This window comes from Orbicella faveolata, unplaced genomic scaffold (genome assembly GCF_042242905.1).
Source record: "Orbicella faveolata isolate gen_17 unplaced genomic scaffold, um_ofav_v1 contig_46, whole genome shotgun sequence".
Lineage (NCBI taxonomy): Eukaryota > Metazoa > Cnidaria > Anthozoa > Scleractinia > Merulinidae > Orbicella > Orbicella faveolata.
This window is the reverse complement of record NW_028301576.1, coordinates 31,382,730-31,391,255: the sequence shown is the minus strand read 5'-3', so window position 1 is coordinate 31,391,255 and position 8,526 is coordinate 31,382,730. Positions and strand designations below refer to the sequence as shown.

Sequence of the window (8,526 nt, the reverse complement as noted above, 5' to 3'; positions counted from 1 at the left end):
ATGTTATCAAAGAAGGCAACGTAGTATGACACTTTTTGCGTAATGTACTCGGGTACGTACCGCACCCAGCTTCCCTTCCTGCGAGGCTAATGGATTAATTGAAATTAATTAATTAAGCAAACATTAAAGATTGCACCTTATGGCATTAGTGTGTTAATGTCTTAGCGATCAGCTGCCCCCTGAACCATCCCAATAGTGTACTGTGCACTAAAAAGTGTACTCATTTCATTGTCAACTTCTTTGGGGAAAGAGGATGCTTGTATGTAAAAAAAAGAAAGATAGAAGCCCCTGCCCCTTTGCCCAACCCGAGAAAATAACCCCTAAAATCTTGCACTTAAAATAGCATGTGTTTGATGATTTTTTCCCAAAATTATGAAAGTTATCTAAATCCTGTATCTACTGGTTAGATCCTTCACTATAATATATCAGCCTGAATAAAATATTAAACGATTACTCCACAGGTGTGCGTTGGGTATGGAATGTTAGATGTGCAATTCGACCTTCAGCGCTGAGTTGGTTTCATTTTCTCTAATCCAACATGTGCGATTGGAGTAACTGTTGTGTAAAAAACAGTCAAGTCATGTCAGTAAATGATGCTTATTTTATTCTTAAAAACAACAGCGGAACACACAGTTTGACCATGTTATGACTGTCAATTAGACAACGAGCTCAGAAACCCTAACAGTATATTGATATGGGGAAAAATTATTATGTATCGCAAACCCTGTGAAGTTTACATGCGTGATGAAGTTTTAACTAAATCAATAGTACACACAATATGACTAGACAGCTTATTTTCGGATGGAACAGTAAATTCTCTACAAGTCATCGACTTCAACGGAGTAAACTGACTTGCTAAAATAGCAAACTACTGAGAAAGCTATGACCTACAAATACCTAGGACTTGTTCATGAGGACACTCCAACACTTACAAAATTGTAGAGCAAGTTCAATGTGCAAAGTTTGACCATATTTTAAATAGTAGTTGTGGCAGAAAGTACAAATTCGAGAGGTGCTAAAACTTAAAAAATTTAAGGCTTTGCATTTCATTTGTTCTTCAAAATTCAGTACTCCCTTTCTCAAGTCTCTTAATAGACCTTACATGTACTAGAACAAAGGAGTGCAATAGGTGACGTTTAGGACATTGTTAATTTTGCTACAACTCGCGTTAATCAAATTTCTACAAAGACAGCCCATGTTCATTCACACAATTTAGGGGGCTATATGCAACTGCTTCCTTTGCCTAATGCATACACATCTTCCTGAATTCCTTCTTCCCACCATACTGTGAAGCAAGCATATGCAGTTTACACTATGGAAGTGCTATTCTTTGGAACTGCCTTTCTTCTCAAACCCCCCCCCCCCCAAAAAAAAAAATACACAACTCTTGACTCTTCAACCTTTTGTTCTAGTATCTTTGGAATTAATAATATCTATCATAATGTTCTTCTGAACAGGTCAAAACTCAAAATTAAATCTTTGCTTCTTATGTTAAACCTGTTTGATTAGTCAACATTCTCCAAAGTAGTTCGTAAAACAAATATGGCCGTTATCTAACCTCGTTGTTGATCTAGGAAAATCTATTGCACATCCCATAAAGTAAGTAGTTTGTAGTCTTTCTAAACATTCTCCCCTTCTTGATGTGACAATATCAACAAAATACAACACGTTTGTAAACAAAAGTTCTATTGAATAAAGTTCCTTAAGAAAAGTTCTTTGGTTTTAAAAAAATTGTCCTGGCATTGATGACCCAAAATCATGCAGAGGAGAGGAGTTTCATGACTTCCTTTCTGTGTACAGTCATTTGCTCAAAACTCCAGGACAGAGAAACACTTTCTGGTTGATTTGATCGAATAAAATCTTGGGCTGAGAGAATGACCCCGAAGCTGCAGCTGCTGCTTCCGATGATCTTCCCATCTGTTGGTTTCCTGGGCATTGTGAAGTGCTTGAACGTTTTAATCTCAAGCCAGTCTTTAAAAGAAAAATGTTCAAAATTTCAGACGTGCTTCGCTGCATGACCGCATGTTCAAATTATTCTTCACACTAACGCGAAAGCTTGAGTTTTTGCCGACTGCTTTTGCAGTTATTTCAACGCCCGTGGCTTTACCAATCATTTCAAAAGTTGAATTCAACTTCGAAGTAATAATGTACATTACCATTTCTAACTCGTGAATTGCTCATGCACAACACGAGTTATCGTGAGTTGTAGGAAAATGTCGTTCGCTCGATGGGCTGTAAACATTATGCAAATGAGGTATGCTTGCGGCTTACTTTGAAATTGCTGTTCATCTTTAATTAAAATAAGCTGTTTTTAAGGCCGAAATTAAAAAGACATAAGTTAAAGAAGACTCAGCCACCGAAAATGAGAACATTGAGGATCGTAAAATCGATGAGCAGCAGAAGTTCTCACTGGATGCTGACTTCGTATGGATTTTACAGAAACTGAAGTCATCTAAGTACGGTTATGGTATGGTAAATGCGCATATAGCGAGTGAAATGATATAAATACAGAGCATTTATTGTATCGCTAAAAACAATGAAAAAAGAAAGGAAAAAAAAAACGAACCACCTTCCACCCAGAGTCGATCGCAGAACCTCTCGCCTCGCAATGTTGTCCACTACCCCCTGTGCTATGTGAACATTACATGAATAGGAAGGAGAAAACAAACACCATAATAATTAAACCGCTGATAACTCGGTGGGCTCGAGTCTGTACCAGGATTATCTGGAGGTCAATTTGTCCTTCACCGGGCAACTGTCAGTGAGTATATTTGGCGTTCGTGGATTTTTGTGACGCTCGACAGTGCCTTTTTTAAAACTTAGAGGTCATATGTGTTCATTCGTCGGAAAATAGAGTCGCAACATTTGTTTTGAGGGAAGGTCAAGGTGACATGTTTTGCACCGGGGCTCTTCGCAAGCTACACACAACACAGGTAAGCTGAAACAAGATGTTTTGTTCGAGAAGCTTGGTTTCAAAGAAATCGGAGTGAATCAACGTAGTAGCTGAAGGATACATTAGTCGTCGTGATCAGCAACTGGATCTGAAGAGAGTTTAACATTCCACATTAGGCCGTTTGACTTTTTGAACATGGTGAAAGAGAAGTTGTTGAGACAGTTTGTCTTGTTATTTTTCCTTTGATTTCCTTGATGGAAGACCAGGCATCGACCCTGAACGAGAAAGGAGTCAAAGGTATAGTTTTGGGGCCAGAAAGTTCTGACACAAATTAAGGATGCTTTTGAAGGTAAATACAACCAATGTGTTTATAAAGTGGTTGCGCTTTCAAGTGGGTTTTGAATACAGATTGTGGATTTAAAGCAGATTTAAAGTGGTAATGCACAGTATTACTTCGAAATTTAATTCTAATTCTTGAACGACTACCAAAGCCACGGCTGATAAAAACTCAAGCTTTCACTTTAGCGTAAAGAATTAATTTGAACATGCTGTCATGCAGCGAAGCATGTCTGCAAAATGTTGAACATTTTTTTGCTTTTAGAAAGTTTTTTTTTGCCTCATCTTGAATGAAACTTTATTGTTATTGAACTTCCTGTCATGTTTCTTTCATTTGGTTACCTTTCTTTGGGAACTTTAGGTTTTTAAAATTAACAATATTTTTGCACTGTGGATTTCTGCATATTTTAATGACGGCGACCTCCGCGGCCGTGTTTGTTTAGTTTATTCGCTTCGTTCAAATACACTTTTTTAGTCTTATTCAGCTACTATAAAACTCCTGAGAAAACAACTAAGTAGGCACTAATTTAGTACAGTTGAAATACGATTTGTCTCTAAATTCTTTCACTGCACTGCATTGTTTGTCGCACGCAAAATTATCTGATTTCTTGTTTTTAAATTGTACTTTAGATATGTCTTTTTGCTGTTATTTTCCAGTGTTTTCTCAGATGTCATCCGAGAATCAAAATTTTGTTGTTTTTGGATTTGTTTTGTCGTTCAAAGTCAATAATTAACTCGTTTTTGCGTGTTCAATTTTCTCGGCTTTTGTCATGCGGCAAAGAAAAAATACAATTTCTTGTTTTCTCATCAATTATAATACAGCTCAAGTCTTTTTGTTGATATTTTTTAAAATTTTGACCCGTCATTTGTTCAACTTGAAATAAACTATGTCTTTAAATCTGATATTATACATAGCTCTGGTTACTGGGCATATGGTTTATTCTTCTGCTTATGCTCGCTCTGAAATATTTGAAAAAAACTCCAGGGAGTTAGGGGTAGGCTGTGAATCATTATGTCACACCCATGTTTCGTGCCAAAAATTATACAAATTTTAAATCTGAATCCGAGCAAGCAGAACAAGTCGACTTCATTTTATAGCAGTAGAAGTCTACTTGTGGGAAGTCTATCTGGAGGCGTTCATGTGGGATGTTTTGGTCTACGTAATGCACCTATCAATGTTAAGCCGCGGGGGGGGGGGGGGGGAGGCCGGGGAAAGGCGGGGGATTTGAACTCCGATCATCTTTACAGATCAAATGCCTGACCCCAGGGAAATTGACCTTGGTTGAGAGAGTGCAAATACCCCATTCCAGGGATATTAGTGTTGTTCAAAAGAATGCAAATTCTCCACCTCTTTCTAGAAAAAGGCATAGGTCTGTCAAAAAAAGAATTAAACGTCAAAATGTTGTAAATAAAAGGCTACAAGGCAACAACTTCAAAATGCAACGTCTGTTTAATATAAAATGTCATCTAATTTATATTAAAATTGTGATGACTCCCTAAACATATACGACTAAACAAGACAGAAAACATGGAAATTCTTATCAGAACTAATGTCTTACACCATTATGACATTTTGATTTCTTACATTTTAAGCATAAACGATGGAAATAAAATGATGACCTTTATCTGTAGTAGAGAAATATGAAAAAAGCCCCATAAGAGGATTCAAGATCTTAGATGTATTCACTAATAAACAATTATTGGATGAGGTTTTTGTGATATTCAGAATAATCAAGGTCGAGGTAGGGGTTATCAGCCGAAGCCGAAGGCTGAGGCTGATAACTCTTACCGAGACCTTGTATATTCTGGATATCACAAAAACCTCATCCAATAATTGTTTTATTATACATTCAAGGGAAAAAAATGGAAGTCATGTTTTTGCTTCTTCACTGATGGCAAGCAACACAAAGTGTGCGAACTTGACATGATTACCCTTAGAAATCATGCAACGCGGTCATACATGGCGTGATTACCCGTGACCTTGAGTGTCCTTGACACAATTATTGTATAATCTGCAGTTATGACATCACAGGCGCTGATTTCGAAAATTCACTGTACACTTTTGGCCAAACAGAAAAGAGTTCAATGTATAATAACTCATAATAATACACTGCACATGGTAGGCTCATAAAGATGAAGTTCAATAATTCAATTTTGCTTAGTGCTAAAATTATAACCATGCTTAGAAACAACATGCATTGCAAATTGAATGTATGAAGGTGAATACAGAACAAAATGGTTCATAATTTCAATTCATTTGAGCTTAAATTAAAAACAGTCTTACGTTATGTAGGATTCGGAAATTTGTTTTCGTACACAACTTTCAAAATACAAATCAATGATGTTTAGCAATGGAGTTAACCTTTAAGGAAAAACTAAGATCTGTAACAAAGGCCTTGTTTACAGAATATCTGCAACAGTGTTCAGTTCAAGACCAAACTTCTGAGCATCTCATGCACAGCCAGCGATCTGGAACATTGTTTCCTTCCAATTCTGTTCAGTTTGTTTCCAGTCATTCTCGGTCATCCAAGATGGCGTCGGTAGGGCCCAGTCTACTAACAGTTGAAGTCAAAAGTTCCGACCCCTGTAGTCCATGGGCCAGGACCCTGGAAAGAGCCATTTGGTACCAAAACGAGGGACAAACTCTAACACTTATTTTTAACAACGTTGATTTTTCTAGGTTATTTTGGTGTATGATAACCATGCCAAAGGAGTAGCTTTACTAGGATTATCACATGATTAAATGGGGTCAGTCGGTTTGGCTGAATAAGCAGAATTGGTAAAAAGATGCCTAGTAATAGTTAAATGCAAACCTGAAAATGTTACATACATTGATTTTTGGTTATTGCAAACTTCCAACGCAGTTTTCAGACCTAATTCCAATAACTTATATATGACTTATAGGAATTATCGCTAAATGGTTTCGATGGCAACACTTGTCAAATTATAAATATGAACAATAAGACGGAAAATGTGAAAAAAAAGAAAGTGCTCGGGTAAATTGCATTGGTTACCTTCGAACGCTCGTCCTAAACTACTTTGACTCCTCTTGCTTCGTTTGGTATATGATGTAATAGATCAAAAACGAGTGCGAGTTTTTCATCAGGGGTTCCAAACACCGAGAAACAGATGAAAGCACGATGCCGAAGGCGGAGTGCTTTTATTGTTTCGAGGTGTTTGGAACCCCTGATGAAAAACGAAGCACGAGTTTTTGAGCTGGCTTCTCAAAGTAGCATGAGAATTTTTTTCGAAGAATAGGTAATTAGTAGGCGTGCTCAATAGGCTATTGTCTGTTTTTTATTCATATGGTAAATGAAATGAATCTTTTATATGCGGCCATGTGGGCAAGTTTTAAAGGTTGAATTTTTAATAAATTAACATTATGCCGCGTGATGGAGATCGAGTGGAGATCAGAATGTTTTCGAGTTCCAAAAACCTCTTCTCAAGAAAATGTTTTGGTGAATGATGCTGTTCCAGTTTCAAGTAAGTATAAAAACAAGTGGGCTGTGAACGAATGGCAGAGGTTGAGAGAGGTTAAAGTTCCGGTATTAGATTGTGGCGGTCTCTTGAAGGACTACGATTTACACAATGTTACCGCTGTGAGTGTAGATATTGCTGGAATGGACGCTCTGTCGCTGAACTATTGGTTGTCAAAATTTGTGATGGAGGTAGCTAAAAAGTCCAGTGAAAGATACCCTCCAAAGTCTGTTTATGGTATCATTTGTGCCCTCAAGCGTTATTTGGAGGAGAAAAATGGATCAGAAGCTTTGAATCCTCTGGACACTAGTGACAAAAGGTACTTGACAACTTTTACACCGAATTGGTTAGTAATTTAAAATGCACTGTTTCAGGACTTTAATTTTGTGTTATTTTTTGAAGGTTTGTCCTTTTCCGACGTTGCTTAGATGCCGAGATGAAGAATGGCATTCGAGAAGGGCTTCACATTAAGTGTAAGAAAGAGGAAAAGGAGTTTGTGAGCGAGCAAGAAGAAGCAGTATTCTGGGAAAAGAAATTGCTTGGAACTACATGAGCTAAGTCGTTATTGAACACGATCTATTTCTACAACGGAAAAGTTTTTGGGTTGCGGGGGGGAGATCACAGAAATATTGTTGTAAACAACTTTGAAATTGGTCCAAATTTTATTAAGTTTGAAGAAAATGCCTCTAAAACTTAGCATGGAGGTCTTTGTGATCTAAAGTATGTGCCGCGAGTGGTCAAGCACGTTTGTCATTCTATTGAGGAAAAGCACGAGCCGTGCCTTGTTGAGATATTCAGATTGTATGTAGGGTTAGTTGAGACTCATGCAAAGGAAGTTACTGCATTTTACTTTAAGCCATCAAAAACTAGGTTCGCATTCGATAAAGTGCCCGTAGGCATCAACAGCTTGAACAAGATTTTGCCTGACATGTGCGATGCGGCAGGCTTTAAATGCAAAACCGCTCACAGTTTGCGCGTTACTTGTGTTTCCTCCCTGTTCAATTCTGGGGTTGAAGAAAAATTGATTCGCGAAAGGTCGGGGCATCGTTCTAATGCATTGTTGCAGTACGAAAAGCCTACAGAAGAAAATGTGTCTAAAGTTTCAAAGATCCTAGGTCCAAGTGTTAGTACAACTACATGTTTTACCACAGAGAAACAGGATCAATCTTTAACGGATGTTGTTTTCCAGAAAGGAAAATTCAAAAACTGTACAATTAATGTAACGATGTTTAAGAAGGAATAATATGTTGGTGTATTGTTGTTGTAAGCAATGATTTAAGCGGGAAAAATGCTGTATTTAGAATTATAATTAAGACTGATTAAAATTCAAGTTTCTTGATCAGTGTCTTGATCAGTTTTTGAACTAATCTACCGTGTGTTGATCGGTATGTTCATTGGGTATCAACATACATGCACCTGACCCAATTGATGCGAGCTGATTGGGTCATCAGCTCATGAATAATTAATGAGTTTGAGAAAGCCATGTCAAATGAGTAGCTATACCAGGCTTATCACGTGATCAATTGCAAATGGCTTGGTTGGGCTGAACAGATAGAACTGGTACAAATGTGATTACTACGGTCAAATACAAGCAAATGCAAATACAATCATGTTACATACACTGGTTTTTAGTTATTGAAAATCTCAAACGTTTTCAGAGCTTATGTCAACAACTTATTTTTAACTTAAAGAAATTGTTCCTGGATGGTTTCCATGGCTAAACTTGCCAAATGTTAAATATGAATAATTATTCAGGATATAAGAAACTGCTTGTACATGTGTTACATTGATAATTAAAGTTAGATTTCTTCGTCTTCTTT

The 8,526-nt window shown here is 37.2% G+C and overlaps 1 pseudogene; it reads left to right on the top strand.

Moving 5' to 3' along the window:
* The first annotated feature begins 6,799 nt into the window (after window positions 1–6,799).
* LOC149099722 (uncharacterized) lies at window positions 6,800–8,048 on the top strand (annotated as a pseudogene).
* Window positions 8,049–8,526: the final 478 nt, after the last annotated feature.